Source organism: Psammomys obesus, unplaced genomic scaffold (genome assembly GCF_907164565.1).
Source record: "Psammomys obesus unplaced genomic scaffold, mPsaObe1.curated_primary_1811, whole genome shotgun sequence".
In the NCBI taxonomy this organism is placed as follows: Eukaryota; Metazoa; Chordata; class Mammalia; order Rodentia; family Muridae; genus Psammomys; species Psammomys obesus.
The window spans coordinates 1-18026 of record NW_026593265.1 but is presented as its reverse complement, the minus strand read 5'-3'; the positions used below and the strand labels follow the sequence as shown (position 1 = coordinate 18026).

The 18026-nt window shown below is 49.0% G+C and overlaps 1 long non-coding RNA gene across 1 annotated transcript; it reads right to left on the bottom strand.

Annotated features, from left to right (window-relative positions):
- Positions 1-8394: 8394 nt before the first annotated feature.
- LOC129683547 (uncharacterized) lies at positions 8395-16969 on the bottom strand. The gene is made up of 4 exons (XR_008721174.1): positions 16871-16969; positions 12425-12554; positions 10562-10695; positions 8395-8638 (listed from the first exon to the last, which is right to left on the bottom strand). It is a non-coding gene; the product is annotated as an uncharacterized LOC129683547 (long non-coding RNA).
- Between the last annotated feature and the right edge of the window lie 1057 nt (positions 16970-18026).

The following is an 18026-nucleotide window of genomic DNA, read 5'->3' as shown; positions in this document are numbered from 1 at the left end:
CCATCCATCCATCCATCCATCCATCCATCCATCCATCCATCCATCCACATACGTATCCATTCACTTATCCATCCATTCACCCATCCATCTATCCCACTTGCTTTCTTGGATGTCATCTAAATCAAATATTCTTTCCCAGCAACATGTTGGCAATGAGTGAGACAGACAGAGAGCAAGACAGATCTAGAAAGGGAAAGGAAGATACAGTGGTCCAGAAGGAAAATGGAAAACCAAGGTCATACATCAGCTCAGTCTGCAACAGTCAATACAGACAGACATGGAGAAAACAGTGGGCCTGAGGTCCGCAGAGGGCTGTACAAGAATTAGTCTTTATATCTATGTACATATATATATATAATATATATAGCATTTATAGGTATATATACTTTGTGTTTAGAAAAAGGCAACAGAATAATTTACAAAGAAAGCCTTTTTACAATGAGGGATTTTCCTCCGTTTGGTGACTTGGAGAGCTTTCCTCCTGTTGGGACATGTGACAGACCCCTAGAAAGATCACTTTGGATCAGGGATGTAGAGTCTGTCCTGCTGTGGCCAGGCTGCTTGCCTGTGGAGACAGACTTGTGTGCTCCGGGTGATGCTCTTCGCTTTGACCTCGGGGCTGTGGGACAGGAGGAAGGAGAGTTCCTGCTTCTACAAAGGCCTTGGTGATTAGGGAAGGGTCTTTCTGGAGGCTTCTCAGTTCCCTCTGGTAGATGCCAACACCCTGTATCTGGAAGTTATCCCTTAGGAGACCCAGCTGTCCCTGTTCACAGTCCCCAGGCCATCAACATCTACGTGGGTGGGAGATACCCACGGCCTCTCTATTTCAGCTACATGTGCCCAGGGATACCCTGAGAGATACACATTAGGGTGAGAGATTCAGTTGGGTGCTGAAATGCCAGAGACCTGGACATTATGGAACCACTGTTGATTAACTGCAGCCATCTACATGGGTCCAGCAACATATTAAGTGCTAAGGACGTCACAAAGCTAAGAAGGTCCAAAGGATGCTCCGGAAGAGCCAAGGATGCTGAGAACTTGTTGCTGATGTCACAGTCAGCCAGAGGAAGTGGCGGGAGAATTGTAAGGTGAATCAACTTGAAGCCAGGCTGTGAACCCCATTCATTTACACCCTCGACCCCAGGGAGGTCTATAGTTGGCCAAGGTGCTGTTTTCCATGTCTCAAGCCCGTACAGATACTTGTGGGAATGGAAGAAACCCCACCCTACCAACAAAGCTAATGCATTCTCTCCTACACTTTAGGCTTCATTACAGATTCAGTCTGGGTCATTGTCAGCCTCTTTGATAACAAATCAACCTTTTGCCCATGACATTCATTATCTCTCTGGAGAATTATGTGAGTTGTGGAGGGTCTTTCCATTAATACATCTCCATGTTCCTGTGTGTCTTTGATGTCAACACTCCAGTAGCCATTTGGAGAGAGAGAGAGAGAATGTGGCAAGGCTACCTGTGGTGGAGCTTTGTAGTGTATCCATATGGGTCTGTGGGTCAGGTGACTGACACATTAGAGCACTGCCTTAAGAGGAGGCAGGTGAGCATGGTGAAGAAACAAAATCAGACAAGATCAGGCTTTAAGGAGAAGGGCTTGTGACTGGCCTATGTACATCAGAGATACCATGGACATTCAATGTCCCACCTTGGGCAGGGTGGGGATGGGGTGTTGGATCCTCAGGGGACAGAGTCCCGGTGACACAGATTCCTCCCTTGGGGGTGTTGGTGGCCATGTATGTCAAATTCCAAAGTGCTTTCCAAGAGCCAATCTCTTGCAATGCCCACCTCCCCCTCTGTCTCCTCCTCCAATTCTGGGCCACTGGATCTCCTGGATCTGACTAGAGGCACAATACAGAGAACTTTCCATCAGCTACACCCAGACCAGGAACAGAGCAGTCACATACTACCACACTGTTCAGTGGCTGTGTCTCCACCAGGGATAGGAGGATCAAGGGTTTGAGGCTATCCTGGGCAACAACAGAAACCCAAGAATTGACTGGGTCCAAGGTCAACAGCACCAAGTCTGACCTTCCCGGCCCCTCCTCTTCCTTCAGCTTCTCCTCTTTACCTAGACCACTGCCCACACCCCTGTGAGTCCCTTCCATCCACTCCCAGCCTTCTGTATATCACAAACATCTATTTCCATGATTGGCTATTTCCTGGGCATTGCCTGCCACTAAATAGAATCACCTCTAGCATCCCTAGAGGTGATGCTAGACCCAGCATTTTTCATATTCTGGCACCTGAAGTTGGCTATCAAGAGAAGTCAAGCCATTTTTAAAACATGAAGAAATAGCCAAGTTAGATTTTTCCTTCAAAGTGGGAGAAAAGAAAAACTAAGCTTTGATTTGAATTATTAGACTTTCAAACCTAAGGACCCACAATAGATCACGTAGCCATAAACAATGTCTAAAAGCTCCATGGGCCCTGGTCTGAAGATCCAATTTAAGTATGTGGTGGCTATTTTTCAATCTTTCTCAACACATGGACAAGAGATGGAATGGGGTAGGAGACCAAGGAGATGGCCCATGTAAAGGTCCTATTGGTCACTAACCTGGTTATCAGTGGCATTTTAAGAGTTTAGAAGTAGAGTGAGTTTGGGATTCCCTAGGACCCCAGAGGTCATTGGGTAGAAACTTGAGCCTCCCATGTGGGGAAGAGACCAGTAAGCAGTTGGAGTCAGATTCCTTGCTCTCAACACTGTATGCCACATATCCTGACTTTACTGGCGAAGCTACAGAACTCCTTCTTGCTTCCCAGCATGCCACCCATGTATGCAGCTGTCTTTCCAGGTGTCCCTCTTCAGGGCCTCACAGCCCAGGTGTTTTGTGGTGGGAAAGCCATCCAAGAGAATAATTTAGTATAGTATCAGCTACAGGGTTATCAGGAAAGAAACCTTTCCAGTTTGCCAAATTCCCTAATTGGAAAGAAGGAGAGCCCACGTGATTGGGTCTCTGGGAAATTCTGAGACGTAAGTTCTAAGCCACCATTGCTTATCAGAGGAGATTTTATGGGAAAACCTACCTTCCCTTTTCAGCATGTATAAGTGACATTCAGGGTTTATGTGGCAAATGCTCTGTGACCGCAGTTGGAAGCTGTGCTGAGATTGATTAGCAATGTCTGTCAAGGGTAGAGGAAGAGGCAACAGGGGAAGGACATTACCCATTCATTCTCCTTGGTCTAGAGCTTCATTCTTATAGATTTTTTATACACAGATATTTCTAGATCCTTATCCCAGTGACCTTATTTGTGCTTCTGCACTGCCCACTCTCACCACCCATGTGCTGAACTCTATGACTATTGAAACTCGAGGAGGGACATGTCTGTCCTGAGTAGGATTGAGAAGTGGCCCAGGGATTCTGGGAAATCTGTCTCTAGGAGACCCAGAGTTTGCCACAAAGGAACCAAGATGAGATATGTACACACAGGAGAGTTACTAAAAAAGTGCTAAGCTTTGAGTAGTCCCAGGGTCACAGAATGGGCCCTGATCTGAAACAGGGTCATGCAGATGTGTTCCTTCACATGAGGTTGCGCTCAAGTAAAGGGATGTGATTGCCAACTGGACAAAAATAAGAAACGCTTCTCAAGGGATCAGTGAAGTTCCTCTGGGTGTCTGTGATGAAGTTTCTAGAAGCCATTTGATACCTCTGACCTAACTCAAGTGCCTGGATGGAGTCACAATGTGATGCTCAAAGGCCCTAGCTAGAGAAAGTGGTCCAATGGGTAGCAGCAATAAGACATCTTACCCTGTCCCCTTCCTGTATTGCTCTCTTTGCTTGCTGTTTGCCATGAAGAAACTCCCTCTCCTCACCCTCATTCTACCATGATGAACACTTGCCTCAAGACAGGCCCGGGGAACAGAGTCAGGAAGCTATGGACTGAGCCCCCTGAAACTGTGAGCCAAAATATGTAGTTCCTCTGTTAAGCTGTTTCCATCAGGCATTTGGTTACAATTACATGGGGGGGGGGGCCCTAATACACAGCACCCCAATTCAACAGGATTGGGTCCTCATTAAACGAGCCTCAGAAAAACAGAGATGCAAGGAGATCAGTGTGGCTAGTAAAGACCAAGGTGAAGATCACCAGAGCTTGCTTCTGTAAGCCAAGGAATGTAGGTCATGAGGACACTTTGTTTTCGGACTTCGGATCTGGAGGACGACGAGAACATAAATCTTCACTGGGGAAAACCTCTCTGCATGTGGGAATTTGTCAAGGAGGACAGCACAGGGGCAAGGGAGGCTTGGCTTTACCAGGATGATCACTCTTAGAATAAAACCAGTCCCTAGGAGGGTGGGTGGATGGAATGAAGATTGGCAGGGCATGGGGACAGGAAGGGACTGCTTGGGGACTCAAGCTTGGGGCTCGTGTGGGAGCAAAAAGCTAGAGTTAGGAGGCCTGCAGTATTGAAAACCCACAGCCTCAGGGTCTTGGTAAAGGACTGAACAAAGACTTCCCACAACACTGATGTTGAATCTTTCCCCAACATTGGTTAAAGTCCCCAATGTTACACTCACAGAAAGAATCTTTGGAGAGGTCAGGAGAGTGGGGCCCTAAGCAAGGAGAAATGCAGCGTTGTTAGTGGTCTTAGAAGATGACACCAGAGACAAGAGATTGCAAGAAGGGACCACCCCAGATCTGAGAGAAATGAGCAGATCTGTTGCTTAAGCCAGCCTGTGTCTGTGCTGATGTCACTGGCTGACCAAGGCAGCCTGGAAATCTAGCTAGCCATGCATCCTGTCCTCAGATTTGACTCTGGGATGTGATACTGTAATCTAGTTCACACTTGAGTTAGAAAAAAAAAAAGAATGGAAAAGAATACCCCCCCTCGGAAAAAAAAAGCCAATAACAACAAAACAAAAACCCTTAATGTTTTAAGTCAGTTTACAATTTTGTATTGGGTCATATCCACAGTTGTCCTGGGGCACACAGTAGCCTCAGGGCTTGACTCACAGTCCTAGCAGGCACAGCACCCAGCCAGGGTCAGGGAGCCATCTGTCCCCTGTCAGCCTTTGCACTTCCTGTAGACTGTTTCCTGCAGCAGAACCCCCCCCCCCCCGTCCCTTCTAATCTGGTTGGTTTATCCATCAGGAAGACAGCCCACTACATCACAGGCCAGCCAACTGGCCGCAAACCAAGCCGCAATATATTTTGACTCTACAGGATCTCCTTGCAAATAATAACGTCATTGTCGGGGCCAATATGGGACCTACGGAAAACTTGAATTGCATCCTCGGTTACAAAGACTGTAAAACCCACTTTTCAGGTTGCAGCTGGATCCCCTGGCCCAGGTTGAGCGTATGGCACTTGCTTGTCTGTGCGCCTTCGCTGACCACGTACAACTGTGACAAGGGGTACAATACGGGAGATTAGGGAACTCTGGCTTTGTGCACGTGTGTGAGCATGAGTGTGAGGTGCCAAGTATCCTCAACTTACAAAAAGTCTGTATGTATGTATTTATTTATTTATTTTGAGACAACATCTCATGTAGTCCAGGTTGGTCTCAAACTCACTATATAGTTAGGATGACCTTGAACTTCTGGTCCTCCTGCCTCTACTTCTCTCATGTGTGGGAATTCAGGCATACACCATCACACATGTTTTATGCGGTCCTGAGGATGAAACTCAAGGTGTTCTACCCACCCTCTGCCCTAGGCATCCTAAATGCAGCCACCTACCTAGTAACACCAAATCTAGGATTTCCAGTGGCCAACAGTTCAAGACTGCTACAGAGAAGAAGAGGCCTGAGCACATGGCAAGCTTGCCCCCCTCCCCGCTTTGATTAGTAAGAGGAAAAAAGACCCATAAAATAATCCAAGGGGCCACTTGGAGTTTCTTGTTTAGCTCAGGGGGTGGGGACAAAGGAAATGTCCCCATACAAGGCTAGAAGGGACTTTCCCCCCCTCAGAAGCCTGTGTCTCTTGGGATTTGCTATGTGGGGCAGGGATAGAAGCCTTTTGGTGTTAGTGGAGTGGGTGGCTGGCATGATGGAACAAGGGGCACCGGACAGACAGAGCTGCTGGATGGGCCAGCAGTTGGGAGGGGAAATGTATTTTACTATACGGCTCTCTCTCTTCCCTTTGTCTCTGCACAGGGCGAAGGAACACACCTTCCCCTAGATGCTTCCTCAAGGAAGAGATTGGATTTCTTCATCCCTGGATTCAAATGTCTGCACATGAAGGGCCTGGTAGATGAAGGTAGAGAGGGAAGTCGGGGAGGGATGGAGCCTGGAGCTCAGTGGGAGTGGAGGTCGGGAAGGAGGGAGCAAGAGTGAAGACAGGTGACACTTGACAAAGACCTAGACCTGTAAGTGGAAGAGTGGCATAGGAGCTGGCAAGGCTGAGACTCTCCCTGTGTCCTCCAAGTCCTTAATCACAAACAGATCCACAGGAATCCTGTGTTCTTGAGTTTATTATCCTCCTGCCTCAGCCTCCAGAGTGCCAGGATTACAGGCAGATTGCCACCACACTCCTTTTTTAAAGTCTATGCATCCTTGACAGATTGCAGACCTGAGATTCAGAGCAGGACAGAACCCTGGGAGACAGGTGACTGCTCACTCCTTACTGAAGAGACACCTTTTCCTGGCTTCCTTGGGGCACTCAGGACTATGGAGAACCGTCCCTCTCCAGCTCCCACTGGGCCATTTAGCTACGAACAGAAGCAGATGAGTGGGTTCCAGTTCCTGGGGACAATTCAGGTTGCCAGTGGCTCAGGCCTCCCCAGCCCCATCCTTTCCTACTTACTTCTTCCTTGATACCAAGGCATATGACAAAGACTGGGTCCATGGGCCAAAGAGGTCCCAATGAGATGAGAGGGGAAGGAGGGTCTACGAGGTGCTTAGTCGGTTGCTGGGGCAGGTCTCAGCCCAGCCCTGGCCACAGGGATGGGTTCAGAGGGGGGCATGTTAGATGGGTATAGAACTGTAGTGATACTGGAGCCCTGGGGCATGGGAAAATGTAAGCTGTCTCCAAGGGATGCTGAGTCATAGAGACTGCTGTCACCAGGAGAGGGACGTTCACACAGGAGTAACTCGAGTGGGGCCGTGGGGACCCAGGGCCCTCGGTGCAGACAGCAGGAGGTTTACAAAGGGGCTCGAGAAGGTCCTGCAAAGACTTGACGGTGTCATAGGGTAAGTCTCCCTGGGGGTGTGATTACTGTCAACTGACCTTCCTCACTTGGAAGCATGCCTGACCCCAAGGTGTGTATCTAGTAGGGCCACCCAAGAAGGGTACAATTTTGCATGTTTGGCTGGATTTCGCTGCCTGGCTACCTCTGCTAGTTCTCTGCTAGGGGACAGCTTTCCCTCTCATGTCACATCTGATAGCTGGGGACATGGACCACTGACGTCGGGTTGGGGCTCTCCATTCCATTCACTCTGTACCACCAATTCTTGGCATCCATCAAGCAGGATACTGTGTCAGGGGATGGGGTGCAGCCCACCACAGACCAGAATGGCCTCCATCTCAGGTAGCTAGTGAAGAAAGGCATAGGAGATGGGGGGGGGTGAGTGGGCATAGTAGGTGAGGGACACAGGGACACAGAGTCCTGAGTGGGGAAACCACTGAGAGGATTCAGCACCAGGTGAGGGCAGAGACCAGGGACCTCTCCTTAGGCATTTCCTCCCGCCTCCCTGACAAGGAACATAGCAGGTGAGAGACAGGGAGACTGCTGTAAACAGTTGTGTGCACACCCATGGAACTCATCCTGCATACCCAGGACCCGTATTCTTCACCGTTATAACCAACTCCAGCACTGTCAGCATCACAGAGGGAAGGTACCAGAACTCTCTCACCACAGCCTCAGGTCTCAGGACTCAGACTTCAGGGGAGCCACAGTGATGGTGAGCTACAGAGGGCCTCCAGATGTCATGCCAGCTAAGAAGCTATGGTGTCCTCCAATTGCCCAGAGTGGGCAACGAGGTGAGTCAGAACGATGTTCTTACAAAACAGGATGAAGGTGAAGCCGAGGGACTGGTCCCCACAGAGGCTCTGTGCTAAAAAGACACTCAGGACTGCCTGCTGTCCTTCAGAGCTATACACCAAGGGCCACTGGCAGCTTCCAGCTTGGAATAGGCCCTCTAAAAACAGATGTGTGCAAGCTTAGCCCGCCCCCTCCCCACCCTGACCTTGCCCTGGGAGTCTTGACAGAGCGGAGTAGGTGTGTTGTTCCTGGTTCCATTCGTGGCCTGCATTCTGGGATACAGCATAGCTGGGACACTCCACAGCTGGGCAGGCTTGTCCAGGTGGAAGGAAAGCAGGTGGCCCTGTCGACGCGTAGACACACGCATGTACGCTGGCGCGGTGGTGGGTGAGTCTGCCCTCGGGGCCACGCACCTGGGTCTCCACAGCCCGAAGGTGTGTTCAGTCCGCAGCTCTCCAGCCGTGCGCTGGACCCTCCCTGGTTCAGTCTGATCCTAGCTCAGTGGTCCCTGATCCTGCCTGAGTAAAGGGGTGTACGTCCAAGGTGTGGGAAGCCTCGGCGGTGTCATCACAGGTCTCCCAGGCTGAGCTGTTTTGGGACCCCCTTGGTGGTGAGCCTGGGCCTCCTTCGATAGCAGGAGGCAGAGCAGGGAGGAAGAGGCGGTTTGGGGGCGAGGCAGCTTATGCTGGCCCGTGTCCATGGTCACAGCCTGGAAGGGGGAGAGAAGAAAGGGTAGAGAAGAGGGATATGGGTCCCATCGTGCCATCTTTTGTGGGCTAACACCTTCTCAGAGGGTGGCTTCGAGTGGGCTCCTGCCCTTGCCAAGCAGAAGGGACTTCTACTGACAAAGGTCTTACTGTGTGCTAGACTCTGAACTGAGTGTGGCCTGTCCCTTATCTCATTTAAGCCTGTGAAGATGTTTATCCATGGGCATTTTTGTATGCTTTTTTACAAATGGAAATTGGGGCTCAGGGAGGTTATGTGGTTTGCCCAATGGTGCACAGCTTAGAAGCATCAGGGTCAGAATTTGAACCCAGAACTCCCTCACTACAGTAGGTAGCCCAGTGTGTAGGTTGGGAGAAGTCTGACACGCTGCTGAAGACAGAGACCCGCTGGCTGAGACCAGACCTGTGTCACAGGCTTTGACAGTGACAACAGGAGCTGACCTGCACAATCAGAATCAGATCTGACTCCCCACAGGAGTTTGACACTAATGACAAGCTGAATGAAAAATTCCACAGGATTTCCAGTATCATGGGACACAGGACCACAACCATCCTCTGTTTCTTCTTTGGTTTATGTCCAGAGAAGAGCCTAGAAAACTAGGCTTCCTTCCTCCTCAGCCCTCAGTGAGTTTAAGCCCTTCTCTTCAGATGAATGTTTTTGCGCATGGACCATTGGGTGCCGGCTCAAAGGACCTTTGAGTTTTATAGCACCAGATACTCTGAGGCCCTGCTTGAACTCCCAAGCCGGTTCTCCCCCTGCTCCAGGCTCTCTTAGAAGCCAGAGTGGAGCCTGTCTGAGCTGCCTCCTGCCTGTTTCTTGTATGATTAGTCAAAGTGCCACCAGGCTGCCAGTCCAAGGCTCTTAACTTCCTCCTGGCACACAGCGGTTGCCAGGGCAGAGTGAGCATTGGTTATTTGAGGCTCAGTGTGCCCAGTGCCAAGCACATGACCTCACTGGGCCCTCACAGCGCCCCTGCTATGGGTTATGCTGCCCTCAATGTTCAGAGCATGAAATCATAGTTCAGAGAAGCCAGTGGATATGTTCAAGCCACAGGGCTATCAAAGGCTGAGAGGAAACCCAACCTGTGTCCCTCTGACAGCAGACTCTGTGTTCTTTCTAATCATCCAGGGAAAGGGTGAGCCCCTGGGACTCCCACAGAGTGTTCATATGTATGCAGGTGTGTGTACAGCTGAGTGTATCTCTCTCTCTCTCTCTCTCTCTCTCTCTCTCTGTAGTACTGTATTTATGTTCACCTGTGTGTGTATACCTGAGTCTGTGTGAGCTCACTTGGGAGTACCTAGAAGGATAATAGGAAATGGGGTCTCCTAAGCAGCTTCCCTCTCACCTTTAAGAGAGAGCTGTTAAGGAGGCAGGCCTAAGAAATGGACCCCAGGGAGAAATGCTTGTTCCTGGTCTTGGGGGAGGTACTGGGTCCACAGCTAAGGCAAGAGCAAGGAGGGTCTTGGGGCCTTCTAAGAAGGAAGTAGATAAAGAGGATGGTGAAGAGCTGCGAGCCCTTTCTGTTTCAATGGAGGACGCTGGGAGCTGTGATCTCCATGATGGGGCAGCTGCTGGTCCACACGGGAGGAGCCCTGCCAGTCAGGCTTCATGGGGGAGATGCCAGTCACATGACAGACGGGACCTGATCTTTCCATGTACTGTTCAGACTGACATATCATCTGTCATCAGGAAGAGTTAAGCCAGAGGCCACTGAGCCAGCCACAGGCAGACACTGTGGGGCTCCAGGGTGATAACGGGCTCCCCTGAACAGACACTGGCAGGGAAGTGTGGTGGCTGGGTACGTGGTGTGGGGCCAGCTGAAGGAAAGGTTGGAGGAGGAGAGAAAATAGGAGACAGAGGTCAAAGGCTAGGGCAGGGCGGGGGAGGTGCTAAGGGAAATACGTACTCTGCAGACTTCCAGAAATGTCCGGGGTGCGACAGGCGGCGGTTTCGCTTTGGCAGTTTCTCTAGCATGTCCATGAGCTTGGTGAAGGTGGGCCGTTCTTCCTGCTCAAAGGCCCAGCAGAAGAGAAGTATGTCCTAGAAGAAACCAGCGAGCCACGACTGGACCTAAGCGGTGACTTTACTGAGTCCTCATCTAAGTCTCAGCACCTGGGCATTGCTCTGGCTCTAACCATGGGTTCATCTGGCCCATTTCTCTCCACCCTTCCATCCATTTACTCAGCATTTGCCCACCATCCATCCATCCATCCATCCCCCCAGTAGCCACTATCAATCTCCTCACTCATAAACTTAGCCATCCCACCCACCCATCTATCCATCACCAGCCACCATCCATCTACTCAATCTATACACAGCCATCCCATACACAAACACACACACATTCATCCACTCACTAGCCATCGACCTACTCACTCATATACATGGCTATCCCTGCCATCCATCCATCCATCCATCCACCCACCTACCAATCCATGTATCCACTCACTAGCCAGCATCTACCTATTCATCCATATTCATATCTATCTCACCCAACCATTCATCGGTCTGCCTGTTATCTACCCATCCATTGACTCATTCATTCATCCTTTATCTAGCATCTACCATCTATTCACCTACCCACTCATCCACCTACCCAGCTATCCTAATCCATCCACCTATCCACTCAACACCTACCATCTATCCACCCACTCATACAAACATCTGTTCATCTATCTTCCCACCATCTACCACCTATCCATATCAAGTTACTCATTCATCCTTCATCTAATGTCCACTCTCTATTTATCCAGCAGCCACCCACACCATCCTCCTTCCACAAGTGTCTATGCACCCACCCCTCCGTCCATATGAACTCACGCACCCTCATTCTCCACCCATCCTTCCATTCGCTAAGGTATCTCTCCATCCGTGTATCACCCGCCTACACATCCACACATTTCATACACCCATTCACCCACCTATCTGTCCACAAAGCGTGAGTCCACATAGCCATTCCTTTGTATCAATCCACTTACTTATCTTCATCTGTCATCTGTCTCTCCACCCATTCACCGCATCGCCCCCATTCTCCCTCTTAGCCCTCTTCTCATGTACTTGATGAGTCCCTCCAGTAAGCTAGGAATGTTCTGTGCTCGAAGGCCTAAGACATATTGGGACAAAAAGTACCTTCAGGGAGTTTCTTGGCATTTTTCCTGAAAGCGAGGGATAGAAGGAAATCCTGAAGTCGCTAGCTACACCCCACTGTATTAGTGGATGTTCCATGAGGATAAAGAAGAGAAAAACTAACTTTCACCATCTCCTTGTCCAGGAAGAGGATTCTGGAGGCTGGTGGTCCTGATGAACACCTTGGGGTGATTACTGCCTTCTTTGGCTTATCTGTCTTCTGATCTCAAGAGAGGATTCTTCCCATTGTGTTTAAGGGGAAGATTGCTCATTTACAGCCAGGCTTCTTGGTTTCTGCCTAGCATACTCGGAATTGGAGAAATGGCTCAGTGCTATTGCAAGAGGCAAGTGAAAATGAGCGCTGGCACTGCCGGTGATGCTTTAATGGACCAGGTAGGTTATCCATTGGTTTATCCGAAGCAGCAATCCATTGCCAACAGGGCAATGTTACCGCGCCCCTAGTGGCGGGCACCTGGGATTGCAGGCATAGTGCTGAGAATTTACCCTTTAAACTCCACACAGGTCACCTTTTAAGTCATTCTCTGGGAAAGCCCCTATAACCTTCACACACAGGACCAAGGAACCCTAGGACTTTGGCTGCTTCTCTCCTTATCCCCCAAATCCAGCCTCTCATGGGACTTACCGAGATTTCTTTTCCCATGCCAATCTGGCTGAGATTGGGTTTCATGCCTGCACCCATCTGCCAAATTATTGCCTCTGCTGGTTGGGTCTTGAACGGCCACTCCCTGGCGTGGAGCTCGTACCAGATGGTGCTGTGAGATAGCAGACACAGTTAATAAGACATGGCTTCGGTGTGTCATTTGTGACCCTGCGGCCCCATCTCCACCCACTGCACAAACAGAGGCTGGTCCCGACCAGCCATTCCCCTTTGTAGTCTCTCCCAAGGGGTTGGGTTTTGTTTAAAACTCTCTTGAAGTTAGACATTAGGGGCTTGTTGTCCCAGAATACCTTTTTTAATGCCAGGATGGATACACTTCTATCTAAATAATTTAACACAATGTAGTGGCCATCTCTGACCTTATATTTACAATATTATATTTAAATTCTGTATTTGAAACAACTATATTTGTTTCTATAGCCTTATATATAAAAATGCTGAAAAATGTAGAAACAGCAGAACAACTTATACATAGCCGGAAGATGTATGCATTATGGTAAATCCTTAAAATAAAACAGCAACCATATTGCCTTGAGAACATTTACACGACATTTTGCTGGAATGAAAAATTCTCAATAGATCACTCTAAGTGTAAAAAAAGGGGGGGGACAAAGAATGTCTATGGGGTCTTTAAAATCACTCTATATGCATGGATGGAGGATGATCATGAAAGCCAGCAACATGCTCATGGGGAATAGTGGGATGGGGAGCTTTTGTTTTCATACCTGCACACTGTAAGGATAAATCATAGTGTAAAATGGCAGAAAGAAAGAAACAAACAAAAAAGACTGTGATATGATGAAGACTGGCCTAGATCTATGCTAGTAAGATGATGTGGTGAAGCCACTCCCTTCTCACGTCCGTGAAAAGGTGTTTCTGTGAGACACTAAGCATCTGGATACAGTGCTAGGATTGCTCCGTGGATATTTGCCATGCCACATGCCCCATAAATCACAGCAATGCAATAGAGGGAGAAAGGCTGCTGGCAGAGAGGTTGGCCATGGGTGGGGTAATGGCTGAATGGCACATAAATGCCATTATGTGGCACTATCAGTGGTGAGTGTGGTGAGGGATGAACATGGGGAAGCTGGCATGTAACTGAGCCATACTGTGGCCAGCGACCTCCATATCCTGAGAAGCAGGTCACTAACCTCAAGAAATACCTTTCCTCCTCCCCAGGGAGGCCTCTGGCTTTCCTTCAAGGAACACAAAGCACTCTAGCATTCTTGTGACTGATCAAGGACAGTTTTAACTCAAATCTTCATAGACAACTTTATTTTATTCAAAATTATGTGTTATTTTTAGCTAAGCGTATGTGTGGGTATATGCACATGACTGTGAGAGCCTGTGGGGGCCAGAAGAGGGCATCAGAAATTCTGGAGTTACAGTTGAGAGCTGCCTGGGTGCTGGGGACCAAACTTCAGATTTCTGCAAGTGCGAAAAGTGCTAATAACCACAAAGCCCTAGATGGCCTAGACCTCACAAAATCATCTATCTAGTCCCTAACTGTGTTGTACAAACATGAGCTGAACCAGGACAACAGCAACAGACATGTCAAAGTGGACAGGGGAAAGCCCAGGAGGCCTCAACCCTACACGAAGAACTACAGGCAACCAAGGATGCTGAGAACAGGATAAAGAGTCTTCTCCAGGGAAGAGCTCACCAATTGGTTATCCAACATCAAGTGATCAGCTCTGAAAACATACATACAAATAACATTACACAGACTGAGCAGGTTATATTGAAGAATATAATATAATTCCAGATTTTTTTAAAAAAAAACTTTTTAAAAAAAAGTTAAAAATAAATAAAAAGTAAATGAAAAAAAATGCCTTCTGTGTTTTATTTTCTTTGGGGCTTGGGGATGGGACCCAGTGCCTGGTGTATGTTGAGTTTACCCCTTCAATCAATCAGTGTGGGAGCATGAAGATCAGCTTGACACAGTCTTTGGAGGAACGCAGGCTTGGTTTGATTTTGAGTTGCTGGGACAGGGTGCAGGGCCTCATAAGTGGTAGGCAAACACTCCATGCCGAGCCTCTTGCCTCCTTGGTGACTTTCTGGCCCTGGTGGACCACCCCTCGCCTAGGTTAGCTGACTCCTGTAGACAGGGAGGGACTGAGCAGGGAGTGAGCTTTTTACAACAAACCAAACAGCTCACAACACCTCCTTGACCAGGTGAGGTCCATGTCCCCAGTCCCTCCACCCAGAGCCTGAGAAATGACTCCAGCTCACTGATGACCTTTCCGTCCTTCTCTTCCTTGTGTACATGTGTGTGGCACACCCCACTCTGGAAGGTTTTGGTGAAGACTGTATGCTACCACACACAGGAAAACACAATGTGGTGCTCAGTGCTCTTACTCTGTATAGTTTCTCTACAACGGGATGCTCCTAATTGGTTGGAGTCTGAGGGCATGGGGTCCTTTGCAATCCGAAGGTGTCACCGATAAAAGGCTCATTAAAACTTCCTTCCTAACCCAACTTTTAAGAGGAAAATTCACTTTGAGGAGAAAAAAAAATGTTATAGAAGAAAACTCCAGTGAGAAACCAATTACTTACGCTAGTACATTTTGTTAATTACATTTTTTTTTCTTTCACTAAATTCACAGTAAAAATATACTAACTTAATTACTGCAATTTGGTTCCAGATAATGATATCTAACTAGATAAAGATTTGGGCATTAACTAGTAAGAGCAAGTGATGGCTTCTCAAGGGGCTGAAATGATGAGCTCTGAGGATTGAGATCTCAGAATGCACAGTTGGAGGCTGGCAGTGAGGGCACAGTGGGGTGCTTTTCTACAGGAGACTGACTGCCTCTCTAATGTGCTTTAGGGATGACAGGTCTAATTGCACAAGTCTACAACTTTGCAGCTTCCCTGGCCAGTGTCTCCCCACTTTTTAAATCCATCTCATGAATAAGGCAAGGATTAGTGTGGCTATTTAAGGGATGGAGCACAGCTATTTCCTGATTGCATTTTCTCATCTCTTGGTGGTGGTGGTGGTGTGTGTGTTATATGTGCTTATGTGTGTATGTAAATACACTTGTATGTAATACACTTGTATATAAATGAACATGCACAAGTGTGTACAAATGTGTGGAGGCCGGAGGTGATGTTGGGCATCTTGCCTCAATTTCTCTTCACCTTATTGTTTGAAGCAGGGTCTTTCCTTGGGCTCGGACTCACCAATTCCGCTAGGCTGGCTAGCTGTTGAGCTCCAGGGGCCCACCTGTGTCAGCCTCCGCAGCACCCAGCTACCCAGTTTTTTATATAGACCCTAAGGTAAGAAACTCAGGTCTTCATGATTGTGTGACAAACGCTGCCTGAACCACCACCGTCGACCCATTATTTTTTATCATTATGTTAAGACAGATTCTCATTGTGTATCTCAGCATGCCTCGGCTTCCTGCATGCTGGCAACTGGCACACAGTATTGCTGCTGTCTCCTGGCTAGACCTTCTGGGTGCTCCTGCTCAGAACCTGCACTGCTTCCAAGGGCTCCTCATCCTTCCCTGTGGCTGCAGATGCTCCTGACAGTCGCAAATACCTCCTTCCCCCAGCTCCAGATGTGGAGATTCGCCCGCCTTCCATCTGGCTTCAAAGTTCTTCAGCTTCACTGTGGGCATACCCAACTTGTCTGCAAAACCCAACCACAACTCACTTCCGAGGCCGCTCCCTTGGCGAACACCACTCCTCTTTGCTACCTGGTCGCAGCTACACGAGGAAGAGGACGCCACTGCTAAGCCGTAGCACTTACACCCCGCAAAGGGCCTCTTTATTTTGAGCCCACACCCGAAGTTCCTGACTGCTGCAGTGACCACTACGCCCCCATGTGGCGGTCACCCAGCCTTCATCAAGCCTGCCTCCATTCGGCCAGAGTAGCCTGCTGCACGTAAAGATGGCATTCCAAAAGAAAGCTTAAACATGGTGGGAGCTATGTGTGTGACTCCGCAGACTTAGCTCACAATTGCAACAAGCTCTTTGTTGGCATGTTAGGAGCATGCTCCGGTGGCCTCCACACAGCAGAATGGCCTGTGGTCCCCAGTTGACTGAGCATGAGCAGCCATCTTGGAAGTGGCTCTTTGGCAAGTTGATACACATGGGACATTGTAGCAACGTAAAAGCAAGTTGATACACAATGAACAAATGGATGGATGAATGAATGAATGAATGAATGAATGAATGAATGAATGAGTAGGGTAACTTGTCATGGTCCCATAATCAGTTAGAAACCAGGCAGACAAGTATGTTACAGACATTCTTTCTATCATGTCCCCCTCAGGTCCCTCAAGCTCACTCAGAAATCCTATCATCTTGCCCCTACCACAAGTGCCCTGACTCTTCCAAAGGTGTCACTATGCAGGGGCTCTACCCACACTGTGGAGGTCAAAGGCCAGGGTGTGGCCCACTTACCCAAGAGCAAAGACATCCGAGTGCTTGGAGAAAGGGAGCTTGTCCTCTTCTGTGTCGGGGGACAGCTGGCGAATGATCTCCGGGGCCAGGTGGCACAGCCAGCCGTTCTGGATTCGCAGCTTGTCTTCCCGCCTGGAAGAGGCAGAGCCCCGGTGAGCCTGAGACCCAGGGTGAGGTGCAGGGACAGGGCTGCATGGAGGCCAACCCAAGCCACCCTCACGTCCACAGCCTCTGGGCTCTCTGGCTCATCTTTGCCGAAGACTGTCCATTCTTTTTGCCCCTACAAGCTGCACTCTGCAGTCTAAGGCTGCCTCTAGAGCAGTGGTCCTCAACCTTCCTGACGTTGTGACGCTGTGACCCTTTCATACAGTTCCTCACGCTGTGCCGACCCCCAACCAGAAAATTATCTCCATTGCTACTTCATAACTGGGATTTCGCTCCTGTTTGGAATTGTCACATCAATATCTGTGTATTCCCATGGTCTTAGGTGACCCCTGGGAAAGGGGTTGTTGAACCCCCAAAGGAGGACGTGACCCCACTGAGAACTGCTCCAGGGAACTATGTAAAATCTCACAGATTAAAACCCAAGTCCACCCAGATAGCCCATCCTAGTAGATTCCTGTCACCAGACCTGCAATTGGGAACGAGACCAATGAGGTATGAACTCTTGAAATTGGCAGAAAAAAGGAGTCAACAGGTGAATTAAATAGGAAAAAAAAAAAAAGGCCACATGGTAGTCTTTTTCTGTATTGTGTATTAAATGAGTGACTTTCAGTGGGGGCTCTCTTTCCTGCTCATGGCCCTGGAGACATTCCTCATTGCTATAACTAGGGTGTGTGTGTTGGGTGGGGAGGGGGGCCTGCTGCCAGCAACCACTGGGCAGAGACCAGTTGTGTTGTTTAATATACAACAGTGCACAAAGGGTCGCAACCGAGCATGAGTCCAAACCAGGGACAGATCTGAGAAAGACCTAGGTGGCAAAGGATCCAGCCCATGTGAGCAAAGAGGACATCTTAACTAGAGGGGAAGCGAGGTCAAAGGCCAGGGCAGTCCTCCAGGGACAGCTGTAGAAACCAGCAGGGGCTGGTGCATAGGAAGGCAACATGCCCCCCCCCCCCCCCATATGAACATAGATGGTGGTTTTAGGCGACGCCGT